Genomic DNA, 26,487 nt, shown 5'->3' on the forward strand with positions numbered 1-26,487 from the left:
AAGTCATACCAGTTATACAAATACATATGTTTGGGTGAAGCATAGACATCGGTACCGGGAGGGGGTCTTAGGCACACAAATGTTTTGCAAAGATATATAGGCATTGAAAATTGTGTTACCTTTGCAGGGAATGCTGCCACTTCCATTGCTTCAGATCGGCTAGGTACAATGTTTTGAAAAAAAAAGGTCCGTGTTTGTGCCGCTAATATTTTGTAATGTTTTACTGTTTAATAGACTACATGTATATTAAAACGTTTTTCTCCAGATATGATTCATACAAATGATCTCTCAATAACTAAAATTCCTTAGTCAAATTTTTTTTTAAAAAATTTTTCAAAGTGCGTAACAATTACTCAAGGTAAAAAAAATGTTACTCGAAAACGCACTTTGAAAAAAAATTTATATATGCTATCAAGTGCTATTATAATGCACTTTGAAAAAATTTTTCAAAATGCTGGTTTTGTCCAAATTGAAATTCTTTGAAAAAATTTTTCAAACTTGCCTCTATTTAAATTACTTTTAAAAGTGCGTTGCCACAAGGCTACGACTAAGTTGGGAGAAAAAACACCATTTACGGCGCGCGCATGCGCAGGTGATAGCGGGGTTTTCGTCAAGTTAATTGACAAACTCAAAGATTCAAATCGCGCAATCGGTTTCTTTCAGTTTATGGTGAATGTAATGATTATGATAACCTACTCTATTATGACTCTGTTACGCGTCAACGTCATCGTCACGGTTGATTGAAAACCATTCAAGGCCCTCTCTGACGACGGTTAAGACGTTCTATGGGGGAAAATTTACTAGCGACTGCAAAGCAAGCTGTTGTTACCATAATTTTTTAAGAAGGCACGTAAAAATTCCAATGGAACTTTCGTCAACTGTTACAAGATTGAAAGAAATGCATTTCGTCTACAAATACTGAAAATTAGTACATCAAATGGTACAAAAAGATCGTTGACTGACAAACTTGTCGAAATCAAGTAGCACCTGTTCTTGGCTTTTTAGCACTTTTCCTATCAGTTGGTATGTAACATTTCAGGTTGCAGTAATACAGTGCCCTGTTCACAGAACGTTGCTCTGCTGAAATTGATTTTATGCATAGTATAACAAAAACACTGTTAACACTATTATTATTATACTATGGGTTAAAATTTTTTTTTACATATCATGTTACCCTGCGTTTCTATTTCCTTTCAGTATAATATGCTAACAAACTGATCATAATACTTTGAATAACAACGATAGAATTTACAACATGCTAACTTTCAAACGAGGTAACTGAAACCCCTGTAACATCAACTTATCTGTCAGTAACTGGCCCCGATTTGAAAATTGATCGTTCTCGTAGCATGCTCTCGAGTCTCGAATTTAAGGTTGGAGAAGTAAACATATGACCTAGGTGATAGCGGGGTAATATATAATGATTATTTTAATATAAATATTATAATAAATAAATACTGTAAAGTTGTAGGTGGGAAAGATTTCAATTTTGCATATGTCAAGAAATAGAGCTAATTACCAAATCCATTTACTCCAACATTTATATTTAACCATGTTAACAATGTTAACGCACATAAAATTCAACTTTTATGGAATTTGGATCATGATTTATTTTACTTTATATAGAGTTTTACATAGGACCAAACAGTCGGCTGTCTCCGTAAATCGCCGACCTGCTGGTCAGAGATTAACGGAGACGACCGAGCGTCTGTTTGAACGAGACTAGTCAAAATGAAAGTAGCCGGAAGTGAAAAAAAATGACTTGGAGCGGCAAATGTGAACAGAAAGAAAGATACAAATTGATTGCATGGACTGTGACTGTGAGAAGATACTTAATCATAGCTTTTCATAGGGTACTTGACTACTTGTAATACCTTTCTGTATGCCAAATTCCCTTTAATTTTAAACAACTGAAGACTTTTATCGCAGACTTTCCCCTGATGGGTTTTCTCCCCATAGAAAATACTAGTAGCCATGACATTAATGGCTCATCAATCGTACCAGAATGGGGTGTCAGATCATGAATCCTAATGGGAACAATAGTCTTCTTAGCTTTATGGATACTCCTCCAAAGGAGCTATTTGTAAATCTGTTTAGGTTGTGTTGAGCTGGTGCAGCAAGATCGTTTTATTCTGACATGAGATAAAGTATTTTATTTGAGAAGTTAGCAGGCATGGCATAAAAATTGGTCTAGGAAGTGAGTATACATGTATGTCTGTCCACTTCTCAAAAGAGAAACTTCAGTAATGAATGCAAAGATGAGTAGGAAAGTTGTTGAAAAAGAAGGCGGGGGGAGGGGGGGGGGGGGAGGGCATTTGACAAAAGAGTCCATTCCAAAAATAGTCCTTATTTATTCTCAAAGAATTTTAATCCAAAAAAATGGAACTATTTTTTCACAAAGAATCAAGTTAAAAATAATTTAAGTAAACTTTATTATTGAGATTTCTTAATACTTCATTTGTATTTTAATGTCCCCCAGTTTTGATTTTGATTTAAAATAGGCTACTATTAAATGTTGATAGTGTTGACATGCCGGTTTAATGTTTGACGCTGGGTTACAACTATTAAACATTGCGTCACAGTAGACAGAGTGTTTAATCCCACCTTATCTGGCATCTGTTGTCTGTGTGGGTCCAGAATTAGAGGATAACCCCCTACAACCCAAAATAAAGCTCAACAGGGACACAAAAAATTGATGTCAGATAAACATGATAAGGCTTTCATTATTTTTTTGAGAAGTTTAAATGTCGGTATATATATATATGGAAGAAGAAAATTAACTTGTTATTTTTATGTTATATATAGAAAATTTAATATGCTTCTGTTCTCATTTAATTTTGTTTTTGCAATTTTTATACTAAGTTTAGGATGTCTCAATATATTCAGAATTGATAGATAATCGAAATTTGTATTTTCTCTCACTTCAGAAAAAAGATTTTATGTTTAGAATTTTTTCCACACTGAATGACGCATAATGTATATACTTATAATGAAAAAAAGGTAAGTTGGATATTATAGCTGGTAAACAGTTGACAGAGCAATTAGAGGGAAGCAGTTTGATTTTAGAATTTCCTCAGTGACACAATGAAATTAATTTGGGGGCTTAATTACCCATAATGGACAGAGATGTGCTAAAGTATTGAAAAACTGTGAAAGATGGCATTTTGATCATAAGCTGACATCTTAGTTAACATAAGTAGTATTACTTCATAATCTGGTTAATAGTTTATAATTTTATACTAAAGTAAATCTAGGACTTTAAAATGATTGATATAGCCTTGTAGAATTTACAAATGAATCTGGACTTTTTTATGTTCATCTTGATAACTAAAGAGTGGAAAATTATTGATGTGCTTATATATTTTCTAGAAACATGGAAACTGAGCATGCTGAGAGACTACGTTGTTTCTTCACATAAATTGTTGGATTAAAGAGTAAGTACTACCCAGGTACTTTAAATTGAGGTAATTTATATTTAATTTAGATAAGAAAATTTATAATTAATACCACCTGTTAAAGATATATGAGAAATGTACATGGATAACAAATTAAAAGAAGTGTCTTTTGAAAGAGGGAATATATGGGTGTAATTGTTGAATGTTATTTCATTTTTCATGTAGAAAATGACGAGGATAAGTTACATAACAGATTATTTTACCAAGGAGGATAACTCTGTTGGAGATGTAAAGTACTGCACAATAAGGGAGGTAACTGGTATGTAATATAATATTTAATACTCCTTTATTTATTAAGCATGGACCCTACCCCATATAAGTGCCTTCTTAAGATGTTTTCAGTTGTGAATATTTTAATCTGAGCTTTAAATTCAAATGTTTCACAGATAACGATAAAGAAAAAAATGACAAGGAGAGGCCCTTTAAAAAAAATAATCTTTTTTTATAATGATAAACATCAAATGACATTCATGTATCATTGTATGTATTTAAAGTGTGGAGAATTAAGACTAAGATTTATAAAAGAATATAAAACATATACATGTACAATGTATAGCCAAAAAATTATGGAAATCTTTAAAATTATTTATGCATACAATACATATTATGCTTTCTGTAAAATATTATGTATAATTTAATTTTATATTTTAAATATCTTCTTTAAAGTTGAAGACTTAATCATTTTCTTGATTTAATTGATCTTTTAATATATTAGAAATGTGAATAGCCGTAGAATGGTGCAGTTTGCTGAAAGACTTATATATATACTGGTCATTGTGGCATTCATTTCACTTTAAAATTCATGAAGTCTCGGTCATAATTTGACATAGTTGTTTCGGACAATAAAGATAATGCAGTACGTTTTCATACATTCATATATCCATTTTGGTTAATAATTCTAGATGGAAAATCCTATTTCAATTGAAATGTAATACCAAATATTTGAATTTTAAATCTGATTCCAAAATAGGTTAAATGACTGCTTTTAAAATATTCAATTACATTTTTCTATTCATATAAATGTTATTTTTCTTATAATGAATGACTTCCAAAAGAAAAGTTATTGCTTTATAATCACACACCTCTTTTAAAGCATTCACACCCCCTAGAAAGGGCCATAACTGTTACATCATAACTGTTACACCTATATAATTTCTTCTTAACCCTTCCCAGCATTTGTAGATTTTACAATATTTGTCGAAATGGTTCACATGTACCTGACAATATTTGTTTAAATCAGCGTCTTTGCTAACTTTGTCAATAAATGTGATCATTTTATAATCGTTGTACATGGGAGATATTTAACTTTCCATGTAATAGACTTTTAAACCCTCCCTGGGGGCTCCCTGCTTGGTCAGTGCTGAGTCCATTGTGTGTCAGCCGATTGTCAGGACGGTTAGATCTGAGTGTGATACCCTCTACATGGGGGCAGGGCACCTGCCGATTGACATACCCATTATATTCATTTCTCTTACGTGAGGTAGGGATACCAGTTTAATGAGAATTAAAGGAGTGGACCTTTGCGAGGTGGATCGATCTACCCTATTTATCTTCCTTGTGGCTGCTATCAGTGACGGAATGTTAAAGAGGGTTTTAAATTTTACGATGCCCGATTTCAGTGTATAGGTGTGTGTTACTGGAGACAGAATGTGAGAAGTTTCGGATTCTCTGACCAGAACGTAGTCTGTACACAGGAATTTCTCACTAATAGGAGAATTTCTTTTCTAGTGTTATGGATGATGAAATTATCTGTTACTTTTCATTGGATTTATTTTTTTAAAATTGTGATAACACTGAACATTGAAGTTCCTTTTTGAGAATTAATATATCCACTATGGAGAGTATAGGTAAGTGTAGAATTAACATTTATTCAATAACTTTAAAAAAAGTTAAAACAAAACTTTATTTTTATTTCATTATATTTTACCTAAGTTTTCTTTTAAAGTAACTTATTAATTGTCATGTCCATTATAAAAAACATCTAAAAGTGAGAATTTTTTTAAGGAATTAGAGGGCCATTTTTTATCTACATATATAAACCAGAAATAAAATGAAAAATACCTGAAGACATATATTTAACAAGTTGAAAAGTTAAAAAAGTTGTTGATTTAAAGTCTGATTTGTTTAGATTTGTCTTGAAGGGGGAGGTATTAACAGATTAAGCTTCTTTATCTTCTTTGATCAAGAATAAAAACATGATAACCTTACACAAACTACTTGTTTGGATTTCTTTGACCTTTTAATGATCCATCATAATTTTGAAAGTTACATACAAAATAAATGTTATATTTAGAAAATACTGGTTCAATTATTTTATTGTGATTTAGATTAAATTGAAGCTCTAGATTTGTTTAACTCATATTGAAATGTTTCATAAATTGTGTGTGATGCTAGAAGCGGTGAGAAATAAATTGTACATGCAGGGCAAAAATTAGCAATTTTTTTCGTAAGGTGTCATAAATATTTAGATTTAAGATAATTTATTCAAAAAGATGGATACATTTCTGTGTTAGAATTGCAACAGGTTTTGAGGTGCGCAGCCCACAAGAAAAACTTCAAGCTTAGGAAACCTGAAACAGCCAGACAGACAGGCTTATTTCTAATTATATTTTATAAAATGGAAGAATTTAGATTGAGGTCAGTCGTAAAATCCACTGAGATTTAAATATTCCGAGCATTCTTTCTGCCCGTTTTTGTTGTGATGTCTGTCTTCGCTGTATTTATCTCTTTTGCAGAACTGGATTTAAAATCATCTTTTACAGAAAAATTGTTTGAAAATTGGGGAGAAAATGTATTTTAAATTGTTGACCTTGGTCCCATGTAACAGCAGCTCCTATACAATCATAGGGAGAACCTATAAAGTCGTTAAAATTCTTCTGAAATTATAAGAACATTCAGAACAAACTACTTGGGAAGTTATGCAATAGCACATTCGATTAAATCCTTATTTTGGACATGAGTCACAGTGCTTTTTTCCTTAGCATTCAGGACACAAAATCAGTTAAATGGGAAAGGCAGGAACTTTAAAGTGACGCAGATTTTGAACTTATCATCAATAAGATTTTACGTATTTTCTGAGAAGGAAATGTTTAAGCTGAATTTAGTTTATTTCCTATAATAGGTATATATAATAATGCATGAACTTTTAAATATATCTTTCAATTCAGTTAAATTTATCAGTTATCAGTTTCTTGGGCTAACTAATCTTCAATGCTGTATTTAAAGCTAATTGTAGGTTATAAGTAATTACATTTAATTGATAAGAAAACATTTCTTAAATTTATCTCCAAGTTTGTAAGGATAAAAAAAGTGAAACTTGGCTGTTAACCCAAGTCCGTGCAGGTGGTCTGTAGTGAAAAAATAAACCAATCACGTAAGTGCGAAAAAAGTAGACTGGTTGCTAAAAGAATGAATAACTGACTACCCCCCTGGACTGTGTGTTGCGACAACTTGTGTTAAAATATCAGATTAAACATTGAGTCTATGACCGCCATCAATATTTATGTTTCTTCTTATGCCTTCTGATTTCTTCATTGAATTTTCACAAAGAATCAGCCAAGTGTTTTGCTCTTGATTAAACTTGTATCATAAGATCCCCCAAACATTGAGCTCTCCTTCACGCAAACCAGAAAATCCAGCAAACACTGGGTTCTTCTTCAGGCAAACAAAAAAACGTATCAATCATGCTAGACCAGCTATACAGAGGAGATGGCAAAAAGGTTCAAAATTTTATTGAAGTATAAAGAAACAAAATCACATGAAATAGGGAAATACTGGAATTTGTATTACCGGGCAATGTAATATGGCAGCCCTGGTATACAATATATCAATGTTATGTAATTCTCAGTATGCTTTTACGCACCATTTTTGGAATGTCTAGGTGGTTTGTCCTTATACCTGCAGGGACAGGGACACAAGACGTGTTCCAATCTTCATTTTTTTTCACAGTGTTTCCGTCTTTAAATTTTTTAATAAAATTATATAAAATAAACATGTGGGTGTCTCACATCAAACATCTTCAAGTGTAGTAAGTTTATTTGGAACAGTGTTCAAGGTTTCAATAGAAAGTTTATAAGGTGGCCATCCTCATTGCAATGTGCAGTAGTTCATGGGGTTAAATTTATATATTCATAATTTCTGCTACAAATACAGTTCAATTTTGAAATGTTATTTCCCTTGAATTCATCGTTTGAGGCATTCAGTATCCGAGTTTTTTAGGCTCTGACTTTTATCCTAAATCAGTGGGAGGTACAAATGGCTGGCTATTTTTGTGTTGATTCCAAGCTTTTGACACGGGAGTTTGTACGTCTCGTTTTTATCTTACCTCAGACTGTATCTTATATCCAACCTCCGCGGCCTGGGATCATAGCTCGATGAAATGATATCCACAACAAAACTCCGAACAAAGGCTAAACGATGAGACAAGATGGCAGTATCAATAGACCATTGTTAGGATGAGAGGTGTGAGACAAATTTGATGGCCGCGTAGACAGAAGCAATTATTTTAACAAATTCCATCTTTTAACTTATCATGTGCCCTTTTTTTCCCCATTATGAAGTCTCCATACCTTAATGGAAGAATGCATTAAGATGGGTGTAATGATGCGTCCACAACTTTTGACGCAAATGCTGGTCATTTGTTTGCCAGTATAGCTGAACTGAATTTCAGAGTTAAATGAGGGTCATACAGACTGTAGATTATATATGTAACTCAGAAAGTTTTATGTAGAAGTAATAGTTATACCTAAGATATATGTATGCATATCAAATACTTGTCATATTTATTACCAAATTGTTGCTGGTAAAACTTACAGGGAAAATATATACATGTATATTAAACATGTAATGTGGGGTTTCTTTGCTCTTACTTTTACATGACTTTTTACCACCACTTTAGCCAATTCCTGCATTTGAGTGCAATAGGCATAACATGCAAAAACTTATGATTATAAGATATTTTATACATGCAGGGGGTTGAGGAGGAATACCAGAATAACCACAGGGTCTTACATCATGATAGGGGGGAAAATTCCCTGGCCCCTGGGTCTCAAATTATATTTGTATTATACGAACGGTCCTCTCCTGTTGTGTGGTTAATTTATTCATGATAAATGAAATTAAACTTGCGTGGCTCATTCCTGAATGAAGACAATATTTTTTTTTCTTGTAAGGAGTGATTTTTCTTGCAGCACAATTCATTTGATGTGGGTGTCTCCTTCTCACTGATGTGTTTGAACTAAGGAGCTGAGGTGTTGAAAAATCTTCATTTCTTTTCATATTCAAATTTTACCTTAGTCAAGTCAGCTATCAGTCTATTAAGGCTGAAAACTTTGTAAAGGTAATCAAATGGAAACTTGATCGAGATTTGAGATATTTCATTAAATTTGATGTATGATTTTGATGTCGAGATAAGGGAAATTTATAGTAAAAATTATCATAGAAATGCTTCCATCTCAATTGAGTCATGGATCTAGAGAAGATTTTCTGACACAGTGAACTGAGATGGAAGAATTAACCTGCATGATTATAACTTTAAATTTATTTGACATTCAAAAGTGTGATATGTAGATCAGGTCGTTTTTCTCCTTTTATACTTCCCAAAAGTACAAAAATTTTTTACAAATAACACTTCCATAACAAAGAATTTAGTGATACTATTAAAACAATTAAAGCATATTGTTAATTAGTTTAAAGTTATGCTGGTGAATTTTATTTGAAAGAGAGGGTTTGACAATTAGATAATGTCTGCTATATGTAAGCATGGTAAGGCCTTGTGCCATTACAGTTGCATGATTGTCGTAAGCAATTTTCAAATCGTTTTCCCTCTTACAGTTTTTTATTGATTTCAATAAAAATTGGTACACATGTAGAAAATACTTACATACACAATTCTTTATTTTAGTACTTTCATTTTAATAAAAATTGTTGCCATGGTAACAAAAATTGGAATTTTGAGAAGAGGACATTTTTTTTTTTTATTTTAAATGATATGTAATTATAAGATGATAACGATGGTATTTAATTAATTGATTAATTGTTCTTAAGTACATGTAAAAATGACACAAAATCGACAGGGATTTCTGAAACGGATGCGCGCAATCGGGGCGCTGAGCAAACGACAATAAAGTACTACATGTGCATAATATCTCTCCTAAAGCTATGGAAAAATCATTTATTATGTTAATGGCTCAGATCAGGTCGAACATTAACTCTTCTTTATGAATAAGTCATTTAAAAAAAAATTAACCTGTTCCAAGTATCAAAAGAATCAGTTCGTTTAACATTGCGTTCATACACAATTTCATTGTACATATATGTAAAACGTCAAATGACGTCATAGTGCATTTTTGTGTTTCATTCTAAAAAGATCCAATCTTCAACAACAAATATTGCTGTAACGAATGCATGTACCTTAAAAAGTTTGTAATAAAAAATGTAGGGAAAATTTCAGACTTTCGGGTTATGGCATTTTTAAAAATTTTATTATGTGTTGAAATATAGTTAAAGGCTACAGAAGATAGCACAAAATCAGTCATTTATGCATAATTTTATCAACTTCCTAGTAGGATATGCAATATTGGCTTCAAATTAACGATAATTTCTCAGCATCATATAGAAAAATTTTCTGTAGCAGAAGTGTTCAGTTTCTTCTCTAGTTTACGAAAATAACAGTTGTTTTGTTGTATCCCAATTATTTACGAAACACCAGCAGTTAAGTGTCCGTGATGCTGAAAAGGCGTCTCTGGGCGTTAAAGGGTTAAATGTAAGTTTACTGCGAATTAGCTTCACTTAGCGTTCACACGGATAATTTAATGTGAATTAGTTTAATTCGAATTAATTTCATGTGCATTAAATTACTTCGCATTACTTCTGTGTGAACGCTAAGCGAAGCTAATTCGAATTAAATTTTGACGCAAGCATAAGGCCAGATTTAAGTCACAGGACACATGCTAGTGGTTAGATATAGGTGTCTGTGCTATATTTGGTTCAAAAATCAAGGAATAGTATGTTAATCACTAAATGTATACCTGTAGCCAATTTGATTATGATATCAAATCGATGGCTCTGCATACATAACGTGATTTACAAATGACATCATAATAGCCTTACTGGCGCCTGATTGTAGAAGAAAAATTTTGATTCGCATTAGTTTACTTCGCATTATCTGTCGTGTGAACGCAATTTAATTCACATTATTTTAATTTGCATTAGTTTACTTCGCATTAATTTACAGCTAATTAAACTCCCTGTGTGAACAGGGCATTAATATAATGTCACATAAAGATGTTTTATGAGAAGAGAAGGCAACAATAAAGGAACTACTGTCAAGTTGTCAACTAATTTTAGCAGCTACTGTAAACTAATTATAGCAGATACTGTAAACTGACTTTTAGCAGACATTTTAAACTAACTTTAACAGATACTAAGTCTTGTAAACTACCTTTTAGCAGCTACTGCATCTTCGCTAGCCAAGGGTGATGATCCGCTCCTCTCCTCTTTTCACTCTTTACGTGTGAAAAGAGGAGAGGAGCGGATCGTCACTCCTAGATAGCGAAGATGCAGCTACTGTAAACTAGCTTTTAGCAGCTTCTTTTAATTAGCTTTTAGCAGATATTGTAAACTATCTTTTATTCAGAGCACTAACTATCTGTGGCTATTAATTTTCATGACTGAGCAAACATTCTACATAGTACACAATCCTTGAATTCTTAGGAATAGAAGCAATTGATCAGCATACCTGATTTACAATTTGAGAAATTGATGCATTTTTTATGACTTGAGAAATGCATTGCATACTTTCATTGATTTGCCAAAATCATAATCTGATGATCAAAAACAAATTGAAAGAAGTTGCTAAAAGCTGGTTTACAGTAGCTGCATCTTCGCTATCTAGGAGTGACGATCCGCTCCTCTCCTCTTTTCACACGTAAAGAGTGAAAAGAGGAGAGGAGCGGATCATCACCCTTGGCTAGCGAAGATGCAGTAGCTGCTAAAAGGTAGTTTACAAGACTTAGTATCTGCTAAAGTTAGTTTACAGTATCTGCTAAAAGTCAGGTTACAGTAGCTGCTAAACACTACAGTAACTGCTATGATTTGTTTACAGTTGCTGCTAAATTAATTTTTCAGTAGCTGCTAAAATTAGTTGACAGTAGCTCCTTTATTGTTGCCTTCTGTTCTCATAAAACACCTTGATGTGACATTATATTAATGCCCTGTTCACACGGGGAGTTTAATTCGCAGTAAATTAATGCGAAGTAAACTAATGCAAATTAAAATAATGTGAATTAAATTGCGTTCACACGACAGATAATGCGAAGTAAACTAATGCGAATCAAAATTTTTCTTCTACAATCAGGCGCCAGTAAGGCTATTATGATGTCATTTGTAAATCACGTTATGTATGCAGAGCCATCGATTTGATATCATAATCAAATTGGCTACAGGTATACATTTAGTGATTAACATACTATTCCTTGATTTTTGAACCAAATATAGCACAGACACCTATATCTAACCACTAGCATGTGTCCTGTGACTTAAATCTGGCCTTATGCTTGCGTCAAAATTTAATTCGAATTAGCTTCGCTTAGCGTTCACACAGAAGTAATGCGAAGTAATTTAATGCACATGAAATTAATTCGAATTAAACTAATTCACATTAAATTATCCGTGTGAACGCTAAGTGAAGCTAATTCGCAGTAAACTTACATTTAACCCTTTAACGCCCAGAGACGCCTTTTCAGCATCACGGACACTTAACTGCTGGTGTTTCGTAAATAATTGGGATACAACAAAACAACTGTTATTTTCGTAAACTAGAGAAGAAACTGAACACTTCTGCTACAGAAAATTTTTCTATATGATGCTGAGAAATTATCGTTAATTTGAAGCCAATATTGCATATCCTACTAGGAAGTTGATAAAATTATGCATAAATGACTGATTTTGTGCTATCTTCTGTAGCCTTTAACTATATTTCAACACATAATAAAATTTTTAAAAATGCCATAACCCGAAAGTCTGAAATTTTCCCTACATTTTTTATTACAAACTTTTTAAGGTACATGCATTCGTTACAGCAATATTTGTTGTTGAAGATTGGATCTTTTTAGAATGAAACACAAAAATGCACTATGACGTCATTTGACGTTTTACATATATGTACAATGAAATTGTGTATGAACGCAATGTTAAACGAACTGATTCTTTTGATACTTGGAACAGGTTAATTTTTTTTTAAATGACTTATTCATAAAGAAGAGTTAATGTTCGACCTGATCTGAGCCATTAACATAATAAATGATTTTTCCATAGCTTTAGGAGAGATATTATGCACATGTAGTACTTTATTGTCGTTTGCTCAGCGCCCCGATTGCGCGCATCCGTTTCAGAAATCCCTGTCGATTTTGTGTCATTTTTACATGTACTTAAGAACAATTAATCAATTAATTAAATACCATCGTTATCATCTTATAATTACATATCATTTAAAATAAAAAAAAAAAATGTCCTCTTCTCAAAATTCCAATTTTTGTTACCATGGCAACAATTTTTATTGAAATAAAAGTACTAAAATAAAGAATTGTGTATGTAAGTATTTGCTACATGTGTACCAATTTTCATTGAAATCAATGAAAAACTGTAAAAGGGAAAACGATTTGAAAATTGCTTACGACAATCATGCAACTGTAATGGCACAAGGCCTTACCATGCTTACATATAGCAGACATTATCTAATTGTCAAACCCTCTCTTTCAAATAAAATTCACCAGCATAACTTTAAACTAATTAACAATATGCTTTAATTGTTTTAATAGTATCACTAAATTCTTTGTTATGGAAGTGTTATTTGTAAAAAAATTTTGTACTTTTGGGAAGTATAAAAGGAGAAAAACGAAATCTTTGGCAAATATGGGTCTTATTTGTTGCCATGGCAACCGTGACGTCATTTTACTCTACGTAATTAGATAGTTTAGAATTTTACCTTTCAGAAAATATAGGTTGCTTTATGTAAAAGTGACTAGAAAATGTCGAAATATCTATTCGAAATTTTTTCGTCAATTTTGCTATAAACACGCAAAATCTCTGGTAGTTAAAGGGTTAATGACTCTCCGTGTGAACAGGGCATAAGTCTTGTACTAAGGGCTTTTTAATGTTTGACATTTCACAAAAACTTCAATATTTTGAAAAAAAACATTTCATAATTATGATTAGTTTACAATATAAACTGCAAAGATCTGATTTGCAGTACTTGTATTGTCCCCTATTGCTTTTATTGCAATATGTAAACAAAGACACTGCAACTTATTTAGATAAATCAAATCTGATTCATCGTTTTTAGCATGCTCCTCTGAGTTTCTTGGCAAGCATAGAAAATGACTGGAAAGTGATTTTTACAAAGAGTTTTTTTAAGCACTGAAATGTTGCAATCTTTTAAGTAGTCAAAAGTAGTTAATTTCATTTCAACCCCCCTTAACCTTAATCTTTTGTCATCCTGATGAAAGTAACATTTATTTGTTGTAAATATTTCATATTCACCTTAATCCCTCTTTTAATACCTTGTACCCGGATAAAACACTTTGAAACGTTTTTGCCTACTGGAAGTTTTGTCATAAAGTTTTGAAATTTCCTCAGCATTCCGCCATTGTGTGTCGTCGTTGAGCACTTTGCCCTCTACTCTGGTGGGTCCATGGGATTTACAACATTATATTAATTTTAAAACCCTTTCTTCTGCATAAAAAAAATTCATTTTCGTCAACTTAATTGTGTTTATAGATGCACCTGTCTGGCTTTTGAGTTATGCCGACTATTTTGTAATTGTTTTAAGGGCCAAAAAAATTACTCTTCATAATTCCCGTCTTAGCTGTGTCTGTGAAATTCAATTTATCTTGATTTACTTCTGTCATTTGGAGAATTCCTTCTCCATAAATAATGTGAACATTTGATTTAGAGGTTTAGATTTATTAATCTTCTAGTCAGACAACAGTTGTGACCAGAACTTTGTCATTTTAATGCTCACTATTTGACATTGAGGACAAAGGGATGTTGATATGTTGGACTGTTGGTACATTCTCTATCTGTATTAATGGATTTATTGTCAATATATTTGAAAATTTTTAAATATTTCAGAAAAATTGAATGAATGGTCAACCACAGATGGTTAATTATAAGGTAGGGACAGGTAATTTTACCCAGGTGTTTCTATTGAGGGCAGAACATAGTGTTTCCTCCTTTCCTCAGTATTATCCAAACATGCACAGGTATAGAACAGTTTTCTTTGTTGAATGCTTTTCTTGAAACAGTTGTTGTTTAGCACCCTTTGTTGCACCACTCTTTAAGTCTGATGTTTCCCGTCCTTTCTGCGTTTTTATTCTATTTATCTATTCTGTCGGTATAATCTCACGTCCTATGTTTGTGTTTTAAATTTCACACAATCGTCCACGACGGGTGTGTAAACATCGTATACCCGGACGAGTCGACATTAGCATATCAATGATCTGTATTACCCAAGGTGCAAGTGAAAATTGGTGCGTGTGTTGGTGGTGGATAGTTCTATTTATGGAATAGTTTTGGGAATTTATTTAACTTAAATGAAATGTAAGTATAATTATAATCAGATTTTTGGTTTAATTAGAATTTTCCTCTTAAATTAGAAGCTGTATGTACAGAGAGAGCATATTAACATGTTCTTTTAGTAAAAATGAAGAATATACCTGTTATAAGGTATTACCTGTATAAGGTGTGTGGGCTAGGTGTATATGATTCAAAGGTGTGTTTTAATAAAGATTTAGATGTACATTAAAGGTGTAGTTAACAAGTTTAAAACTGAAATGGTAGTGATTTAGAGACATCGCTTATTATGGAAAATATGTAGACAGAAAAAAGATAATCCTTTCTATGTCCTGTTACAGATGTCTGTTGGCTTGTTTTATATAAATTTATTACCTATCCTTATCACAAAAACACTGATGATGTTTGTATATGAAATTTTATTACATTTTCAATTTTTAGCCCATTTATTATTATGTCAGGTGCCCAATGAGTAACCAGATTTTTTTTTTCAAATCAGTACAGCAAGTAAAGTAAGATAATTTTTTTTTATTTTAAAAAAAACATAAACAAAGGATTTTTTTTAACACTTTAATATTTATTTATAAACTTAGTTTCCTTATTTGTAACTTGGTGATATATCTTTCAACAATGATTCAGTATTTCAATTCACAAGACCACTTCAGATGTTTACTTTTTTAGGCTGATTCAATTTTCCACTACTTACATTTCTAAAACACCTGAACACATTGTAGATATGTTTATATAAACAGTGTTTATTTGTACAATGATTTTCAAAGTGAGAAGAGTTCTATATGAAAGCACACCCTCCTCTTCATGTCTTGAAATTGATAGTGAATTTTTAATCTTTACTTTGTAAATTGAAGTAAAGTTCTCTTGAACAGAAAGGATCAATGTTGAAATTTGTATTTTTGTGATATTAAAAAGCGATGACATTGATTTTCTATCAGGAGTACGGAGGACATTTGCTGGTGTTGACATAACCAAGCACTTTAGGACACAGACCCAATACTATTGTAGACAAAACAGAATGGGGCTAAAGTTTTGGGATGGTCCCCCTAGCAGTTTCGCTTTGATTTTCTTGAACAAATTTCACTGAGGAAAAAACTTCAAGGATATTACATTTAATGAACTTTGGTGCCACAGTATCAAATTTAATAATCTGACTGGAAGTTTCATAAATTGTAAAGGACCCGTCATACATTGATAGCTGTTTCATATCTGTCGCCCTGGGTCAAACAAAGAAGGTTTAATAAATTAATTTTATCATGTGAGCTTTGCTTCGGTGTTTAGCTCGATCTGCTTTATAAAGCTATAAACTCTTGTCAACTCCAAGGAAGTTGTATTCACCATGGGGTGCGACAGCTGTCAATTGTACACAGCAAAATGTTGAAGTTTAAGATTTCAAGAAAATTAATATTCATATTTAAGAAATTGAAGTTTTGCAGATATGCATACTTTATCTTAAATTTGTGTGAATGTGTATAGGGTACTGGATGGAACCATGAGAGCATCGTTTGGGATTAATGTTTGTTATACTGCAGTTGAAATTGGACTCTTCTTCATTGTCAGCAATGAAATTAAGAAAGAGCTTGATTTGCTTTGAACAGGAAGTCATGAACACATAATATGCCTGAGCATCTTTGATCTTTGGAATAAGGAATTAAAAAAGCTGAATCTGAAAATGACAATGGAGAAGATGACAGTATTCATGCAAGCACTGTTTGGTTTCTGAGGCAGCATGGTCTTAAATTTGGTAGCACTTTCATGATTCGTCATTTATATTATTATAATTTGGCATTAAATCATACATTTAGGCTGGTGACTCAAAAGAATTACCGGTAGTTGGAATGATGCAGAAACTTATCCTCATAGTATTAGCCATTAAAATAATTTTGAACAAGTACGTAACACCTCCAGGAATGTTGTGAACTTGTTCCCCCACAAACTGTCCAAGAATTGAGAATATAATTATATATCCTGGGTCCATAAGTGTTAGGCTTATATCCTGAGCCACAATCTACTGAGTATCTATTGAACCTGGAATTAACGTGTTGTCTTCGCAGTCCATTGTCAGTTAATTTACGATTCAATATAGGATTTAACCTCTTGCCTGTTGACACTTTTAGACTCTGATTTGGGTAATGGATTTGATTGTGTGTTGATTGTGACCAGTAATTAGGTCCTAAGACTTACCAGACTTTAAATTGGCCACCTCCAATACACAATATCATCAATAGATTGGTGCCATGTCAACAGTTTGGTATCTAAGAAGCAAGAGGAAACATCGTGAACATAAAAATCTAGTACCTAATTTGGTAAATACATGGAACTAATGCTATGTATTATTTCCCCTGATAAGAACGTTAAGGTAATTTGTCAAAGTTTCTGTTGATTAGCCTATTGTCAAATAAAGATGAATTGGTATCAGAATTGAAGGGAAAATAAATGATTTGAATTTTCTAATACTGTATGTAGCTGTATAATGTCTGCATGAATACCAGTATGTGTAAAATTGTCCACAGCCATTTTCAGCATTTGGGTAACACACATTTTCTTGAGTTTGTATGGAAGGTATGCTAACAAATGCATTTTATCAATAAGACAAATGATTTCTTTGATCTCTAGGGTGGGAAATTCAATGCACTGTTTCTTGCATTGAAGTTTAATAATCTAAGAACTTGTCATGCCATTTTATTTAATGGGGTATAATCGGTTACATCTACCATTCAGAAGCAACATCAAAGAATTAAGCGACATTTGGCTTTAAATAGAAAAAACATACCGCTACAATTCAAATTAATTGTATTTAATGTTAACAATGGCATTGCCTTCAGTGCTAGGACCACATGTTTTTTTTCTCGGTAGTCGCGAACATTTCAGAGAAGTGCACCCGACATGAGTCAAATTTTATTGTTGGTTTTTTGTCCTTTTGATTTTTATTGATTCTATACCTGGTCCCTGTTATTCAAAAGCTTGAAAGAGGTAGAAAATCAATTAGTATTAGTGTCGCAGTAGGAATCGCAATGGTGTACATTTATCTAATCCTGATTTGTGGTTGTAAAAGCTTGAACATAACGTCTTCACTGCTTAAGTATGTTGTATATTCATCACATATATTGCCTCTAAGTAAAGTTAATTTTTATTGACTTTAACATTGTAGGCTTTATATTAAGGATTGTTAAAGGATGAATTTTACATGTTCACATTTGCAGTTGCGTCAGAGATGAGAAATTTAAAGAAAGGTGTTTTATATTTATATGTACAATCGTGTATACCAGAACTATTAATTGGTTCAACTTACGTCTTATGTTAAACATACTGGGTCTGGAATGTCCATTTTATAGCTAGGTCTGTTAAAGGCCTATTGAATATTTGAGGACTGCGTATCTGCTGATACATAAATCATGAGTTTAATCACAATGTATCAACCTTGTTAATCTTGTTTCAGAGGGGCATCAATTTTCAGATGATTTTTAAATAGTTCAAGGGTTCATGGAGAAATAAAAGAAATTTAAAATTTATCTGGGCAAAAATTTCCAAGGTATTGAGTTTAAATACCTGTAAAACCAAGTGTCATCTACCACGATATCTTCTTGATAAATATCTGTCATTGATCGCTGAACACGACAAAAACAAGAGGGAATTTACAACACGAGTTTCACGACTATCAGATGCTGGAAGGGAGGGACTGCTTTGAATACTGTCCTTTCTTCTGAACTCCTTAAACAAGCCTTTTTACCAGTGTTTTGTGGGGTTTCAATGTGTTTTACTTCTGTTTCGGTGATTATTGATGATTGTCTGTAATCAGTAGGTTGTAGTCAGATCAACAGATGGAGAAGACTACGGCCTGATACAATTATTACAGCCAATACAGGTATAATTTCACGCTCACGTAACATGGATGTGTTCTGAATGCAGCAGTTTGGAGACTCGTCCTTTTTATGTGAAATGGACTAATTTTAGGAGACTGTGTTGGATATTTTAACACAAAATTTTATGGGAGTTCAGAGTGATATGGATTACCTTGGTCACTGAAAGTCAATCTTTAATGACAATACTTGTATGCTCATCTTTAACCAAGTCTCCTTAAGTCTGATACTGGAGCTTTTGCACTGCATTCAATGAACCAACTTGAGGAAAGGATTATAGCCTTTATTTTGATCTGTTTGTATGGAATAATTTCACGAATCTGTCCCTAATTATCTCGGTAAGTTTGTTAATTATAAACCTGGAAAACAAACTTTCAGGGATAGTTATATTAAAGATAAAATAGCTAGCTCTGCTTTCAATTCCTTGCCTAAAAGGGGAACCTAGCTGTTCTTCCTGTATAGTGACTAGTATGTCCGCTTTACCAGGGGTAACATGGAAGTTGGATCTAAGTATGGACATTTGCTGAGTTTAGCTGTATAGATTCTGTCTATAATACACTTTGTCCATGTGACTATAAGTATATATGAATGTTGTAAATGTTAAGTGTGAAAAAATACAGTTTGGTGACAAGGGTTTTAGGGCCTAAAAATCTGAACAAAATATGAGGATTTATGATGGATTTTAATGCTACTGAGATCAAGGAACTTGAGGAAAATGTCTTTTAGGAAAAACAAGGACAGTATCTTCTGTCACAAAGTATTCTTAACAATCTTTTTATATGCATATTCATTATGAACTCTAAGGTTAGCAACACTTAAAATACGGTGAGTCATGTTTGAAAAGGTTATTTTATGGAAATAATACAAATGAAGTTGTGCACAGAAAAAGTAGTTTGTAAAGATGGGTAGAAGATGTTTATGTTGAAGATTGAGAAATCAGATCTAAAAAAGGTAGATATTTTTAGAAAACGAGGGCAGCCATTGGATAACTATAGCAACACCGATGATCCTAGATACAAAAATATAAGTGTTGTTATAAGAAATGACCAAATTAACCATAAATAAAAATGCAGCTAGATATCAAAAATTAAAAAATATAATTGTTACAAGGTCCATAAGGATTTTTTTCATAAACCTTAATGCAGCTAGCTTGTTACATTTGATCTCTGACCCCTCACTTTGAAGTAAAGGGAAAACACTGATGATTCAACATTCTCTATGGGTGTGTTTGATCCCTTATTGTGGTTGTTCTAGATAGAGCCCTTGAAGAGGCTGATTTATAGTCCAATATTTCGACAGTAATTCACATTGGCTATGGTCCCCCCAGTTATTAGTGCCTGGTAAATATTCCCATATATATCCAAGGATCTGTAGTAAACAGGGTAGAGGGCACATAAGTAGGAGAAGTGGAAAAAAATCTCATAAATATTTCCCATGAAGATTTTAAAGAAATTCTTATCAGCCCAAACTAGAGGCCTGGTCTAGCTGATTAAAAATAGGTAAAGAATGTCTGATAATTAAATTTGAGTAGAATTTGTATGCCCAGTGGTACGGATATCTCACGAAAAATTGTCAAATCATTGCTTGTAGCTTCTCAAGATGAAAAGTAGAAAGGCTGATAGGTTATTTTTGTATTTTTGTTGACCCTTGTGAATGTTGCATTGTGCAGAAAGAGTTATCTGCTCTTGAACCTTATTGTAAAGAATTTTGTCAAAAAACTATGATGATTAATGAAATACTAGAGATATTGAGAATTGGCATAAAGAATAAACTACCTATAGTGTTAGCTTGTTTTGTTCTTTAAAGGCATGCAGGTGGTTTAATCCACTTTGTTGGTTTCCTTTTTTTGGAATTATTTACATTATTTAATATAAATTTTCTTATATCATTCAAATTGGAAGCTAAAAATGGCATTCGGATTAATCCTTTATCTCAATTAAGATATCAATTTAAAATTGCAATCAATACTCGCTCATAGGAGTAAAATCAATATTTATCATATCTATGTCGACTTAGCAAAAGATTGGTTCAGAGTTTCTATTACACTTTCCAATATCAATGAAAGCGAGCCATTATGAAGGTGAAATTCAATATGCACCTCTCGTTTCCAGTTTCTTCTTACCCAACCTTGTTTTCATAGATCAAAGCTTAGGTTATTCCAGTTCAATTCTGATAAGCAGATAGAATTTTCAGTAGATATAAAAACATTTGATGAGGTTTTCCTTTGGTTAAACTTTGCCGTATTAAAACTTTTGTTGATCGTATCTTTCGCTCTCATGACCCACTTGTTAATTGTTTTTCCGCTATTAAACTACAATGGAATTCACCAAGAGTAATTGTCAGTCATGCAAAGTTTTTGTTCATGTTTTTTTTCTTTTGTATAGAGATGTATATTCCATGTTTAAACTGGCAACACCTTAATATCGTTTTTCAAACTGATAGATTAAGGGCAGTTCAAAAATTTTATAAGGCATATACAATTCATTTTAACCAGAATATAGCAGCAAAATGTAGACAATTTTATTAATGATTCCTAGGGTATAGAAATTTATAATTATATATTTAGTGCTCTGTCATAGTTTTACTGTGTTGACTTATTATATTGTTAGTAACAGTATCGGAAAACATCACAATGACATAAAAAACTTAGGATCGAGATTTTACTTATTTTTCTTTAAGGTAATGAATGTATTACGTTTTCTTTGAGATGTTTTTGTAAGTTCAGTATAAGATGTCAAAGTAAATAGTTGGTTTAGGAGGATATTTGAGTTCTAATGTACTTCAAAACTGTTTGTTGTACAGGGAGTAAACAAAATTGAATCCAGGAATTTTTAAAATTAAAAAGAAGGAAGGGGGGTCCACACTCACTCAAAAACTTTTTAAGGGGTCTGGGGGTTTTTTTTTGGGGGGGGGTGAAGTAGTTAAAAATTATTTTTTAATAATTTTTTTTGTTGTTCTCTCATAAACATGTGTTTTTTCTGCAAAACAAGGGACCCCCCTAGCCCTCCTCCCCTTGAATCCACCTTTGGGGAGCTTAGAATTCAGAATTCAAGAAAAAATCTCTCCATTAATTGAGGAAATAGGAAGTTTGCCTTAGCCGCATGTTTCCTCACTTTTAGAGACACAGTTGCATTTGCTAAGGTAAGCTCAGATATGTAACATAACACTTCAGTGTTCAACAAGCTGCACATTTGCAATTTCACGCCTCTCTTCTCTTGATAAGTGGGTGTTTTTCCAGCTAGTCTATAATTTTTATGGGGTTTTGTAGGTCTGTTTAGAGGAATATTTGTTGACAGAGTAAGAAATAAGTGTTGATTGTTTCCAAACTCTGTAAGCATGGTAAGACATTCCTTGTATCATGGCAGATGAGTTTACCTGTCAGTGTTTGCTTACGTGCAGTTTTTTAGTGCACAATTTTGTTTGTGCACCTTCTGTAATGGTGTCACTTAATTTGCAATTATCAACATTTAATACTGACCAAAAAATAAAACTTTTTTTTCTCATCATGAAAAATTTGGATTTTACATCCTGGAATGTATTAATTAATTAAATTCCTTTCCTCTCGTATTTACAAATCTTTGATAATCGTTGCTTTAGTCGTGTCTCTATGTGACACCTCCCCTAAGAATGACAGGTCCCGCAATGAGTCTGTGTTTTGTAAACTCTTGTAATCCCTCTATACCCTCGGCTTAGTTAACCCCCAGTGGGTGGCAGGCAGGGTATCAATAAATTATTTTTCCTGAGTGAAAAGAATCTGATTCCACCATTGAAGGCCTTATTCAGCTCAGCCCAAGTTTACGGCATTGCCGAAGAATGGGGTATAAAATAAGATAGGTATAAACCAGTGGGATTGCGGGCGTAAATTGGCTCCTAATTAAAAGATATTCCTCGCAAAACCAACAACCCTGTTAGTGTAGCTCATATTGCTGATATTAAAAGGGTTGGAAACCAGTGTGCGTTCCTATATAAGTGTGAATCTTTTGTCACAGCTGAAAGAGTTGCCGGATAAATATGGCTGATTGTCCAAGCAGTTTGAATATACCTATTAATATGTTTTGATAGAAGTAATGAGAAATAATGAAATGTTTGGAGAGATATTGTGGTCTGTTTTTCATACAAGAAATGTCATTATGAATGAGACAAATAATGGAATTAGGCTTCCATTGTGTTGTCATTTGTCGTTACATCAGTTTACAAAGCAAAGGTGATCTTATGGGGAAACATTTGCTACTGTACTTGTGTTTACTATATAGGTATTATTTTCATTTACAGGGAAGTACCTCCTCTTAAAAATGAGACATTTTTAACAGCTAAACCAGCAGTCATTAAACCTAGGTTTTAGTTTTGTAAAGGTCTGTCTTTATACTAAATATGGTAGAAACTCTACATGTACATTATTTGGCGTATTCAAAATTTAGAGAAATCAAGGGGTATAGAGTTGTTAGCGTAATCATGAATTAATGCTATGCATGTTCATGCCTTGTTTTGTATAAAAAAAATGATTTCTTAGCATATTCATGAATTAGCGCATTCTTGTCTGCCCCAAAGACACTAAAATATGAAGCCCACTTTTTTTCTTACACGTACAGTATATTTCACATGTATACAACAATCAGCGTTAAATTCTACACCATATTTAGACTGTGCCTTCAGAAAGATACCAGTGGTAGGATTATCAAATAGGGCCTGGTAATGGGGATAATAAGTCTTTGCTAAACAGCATGTAAATTATCAGGCTGCTAGAGTTTGTTCAGAACCGCAGTTTATTCAAGATAGGAAAGGGAGAAAAGAAAACTTTTTATCGGTTGATAATAATAAAAGCCCAAAGGAAGGAAAAAAGTTTTTAACACAGAGAGACTAATCCTACGTAGAGTAATTATTCATTTTTTGCTGATAGGATTTCAGGATGGTTAAGGATTGTATCTGTAGGATTACATTTCATTGAAAAGACGAAGGTAAAAGGTCCATGTATAAAAGGGCAATAACTCTGCAGCTTCAGGCATACTGTGGTTAGATTTTATTATTAATGAGAAATCAGAGATAAAGCTGCCATCTGAAATATATCAGATTTTGATTATGTTATTATGTTTATAATATTTATATTTTTTTTTTGGGGGGGGGGGGACTAACTGAATCCATATAATAGTTATTCTAAAGGGCAAAAAGGTCTTTTTTTAAAAAATGTATGTTCATTAATTAGATTTTATCTAGAAATTTGTAAATCAATTAAAGACTTCATGACTTATTTAGTGTTAAGTATTTTTAAGGTGCCTCATTACAAAGGGCCATAACTCCCTCTGTTCTGTGTCACCTGTTAGGTAACCAGTGTATGTTTCTACAAATAGAAGTGACATTGTGTACTTGAGAAGTGATAGGAATTCTAATGAGCTCTGAATTCTTCCATACATCAGTTTAATTATCTTACCTTCCAGTACAGAGATGATAATCAGTATGTAGACAGTCACTGCGGTGTAATTTCAGACCAGGGTAGCTTAAGATGTGATGTGTGTGTCATGTGGGATTAAAGTTTGGTAACAACCCATATCTAATACAAAATTTTTGATTTAATTTTAAGTTTACATGTATGTGCAAATTATGCACCTATTAGTTTTCAGGATTCAAAACATTTTGTGAGTTTGTGCCATGAGGTACGATTTAAGGTGGATGAACTTTTCATGTAATTATACAGATCTTTACTGACCCCGGCCAACATTTATAGCCAAGGAGGGTATATATAAGAGTGAAGAAGTTTAGTCTTTTAGATATCTTATTAATTTTTTTATCAAAACTCCTGGTTGCATGTATTAGAAAAATCCAAACATAAGGCTTAGATATTAGAATGTCAGTTGACAGGTGCTTGTTTGGGATCTCTGTGATTGGTCTTAATGAGGTCCCCTAACCCGAGACCTTGAAAACTGGGCTTTAAATTGATTGAGTGTTTAAGATAACTTCATATAAAACTAAGAAAATGAAAAATTGATAGCATCAAGCAGATGTGTTGACATTTGGATATGCTAAACAAAGGGATTATTTATATACTTGTTAAATTGATCCAGTACCTACAGTATATTGCCAAAGTATTATCTGTACAGTTTCATTTTGTTTGCTATGGTAGTTCTTTATCTATATTTAGGCATGTTTAACAAACAGACAATAATCAACTATCTATATTTAGGCATGTTTAACAAACAGACAATAATCAACTAAGTTGGATAGAACACTTCTTTACAAGTTAGCTTTTGGACAGACCTGTAAATGCAATTTATCTCTGATTTCACTCACCTTTAAATTTTCTTCAGATTTCAAGTACACTTACCCAGCTGCAGTGAGACAAAATGCATACAAAACTGCATGATTCGGGGACTAGTGTGCATATTTCTGGATTTTAAACCTAGGTGTTTTATATACATGGAAAATTCATGATCAAATTTAAGGACAGTTCATTCAATATTGTCTGTGGCATATGTATGAAAAGTCTTTTTAGTGCATAGAGGTTTCCTTGTGAAAGATGTCAATTTTCTCATTTACTTTCTTTTTGCGAATGGGAATGAATTTACGACAATTTGAAACGAGAGTAAACATTAATTATTCAGGATACGTAATTCCACATTTTTGAACTGTACCTGTATGGAGCCTGGTGTTTATGTGATATGGCGTACCTGACAGACATTTCTGTGATGTAAGAATTTAATTTAGGAATACAATACTAAATTAAAAGTGCATTGCAATCAGGAGAGCTCCATTTTGTGCAAATATGTACACAAATGACAAGATCATCTTCCATTCTCTTTTGTCCGATTTTTGCCACTTTGTGAAAATGTGTCTAAAAATGGAGAGGTCTTATGCAGTCTAATTTCATGACATTTTATGCCTCAAAGTTTACCTGCCAAGTTTAAGGTTGGTAAAGTGCTTTTAAATTTGTGATGCATTAAGATTTAAATCACTCATCCCAGATTTGTCTTACATGTTGTAATACATTTTTTGGTGCCATAATCGGTGAATTATATGATTTTAATAGAAAAATCCCATTTTCTCTTATCTATGTCTACCGAATTTTTGTCCTCATTGCTTTGACAAGTCAAGTGTGAGATTCTGAAATAGATGAAGCAATGTCTGTTGCTAGTTCACCTGATAAAATGATGTGACATAACTCTTCTAACTCAGTCAGGGGCAGCCACCTTAAGAACTTGATTGAGTGCAACCACTAAAGTTTTACCCAACAGAACAAGTTGGTCCCTGGTACTTTCAAGAAGCCACTGGTTGTAATAATGATCAGTGATGATTCCCAGTCATGTATTAAATGACTTTTTTCTGTTAGTTGAGGAATGCTATATTGATACGTAGTTGAGAGATATTTGTTATTTTTATCATATCAATAAATATAATCTGAAATTAAGCTGCAAAATGGGTTAAATTTGCCCAGATGACATCATGTTGTCTAGAAGTTATTAGGTAAACTTATTAGTAATATTTAATTTTTCAATTTAAGGTACTTTGAATTTTCATTATTTTGTTGGGTCATGTTTGAGAGGAAAACATCCTAATTTCTTCCCTTTTTTCCAGAAATGACCACCATGTTGGGTCCACCT

General features: G+C 32.7%; 1 long non-coding RNA gene across 1 annotated transcript; it reads left to right on the forward strand.

Annotated features, from left to right (window-relative positions):
• The first annotated feature begins 3,362 nt into the window (after positions 1–3,362).
• Positions 3,363–26,487, forward strand: LOC134230069 (uncharacterized). The gene is made up of 3 exons (XR_009984274.1): positions 3,363–3,434; positions 3,621–3,714; positions 26,462–26,487. It is a non-coding gene; the product is annotated as an uncharacterized LOC134230069 (long non-coding RNA).

This window comes from Saccostrea cucullata, unplaced genomic scaffold, assembly GCF_032062105.1.
Source record: "Saccostrea cucullata isolate Sc308-1 unplaced genomic scaffold, CSIRO_AGI_Scuc_v1 ctg3268, whole genome shotgun sequence".
In the NCBI taxonomy this organism is placed as follows: Eukaryota; Metazoa; Mollusca; class Bivalvia; order Ostreida; family Ostreidae; genus Saccostrea; species Saccostrea cuccullata.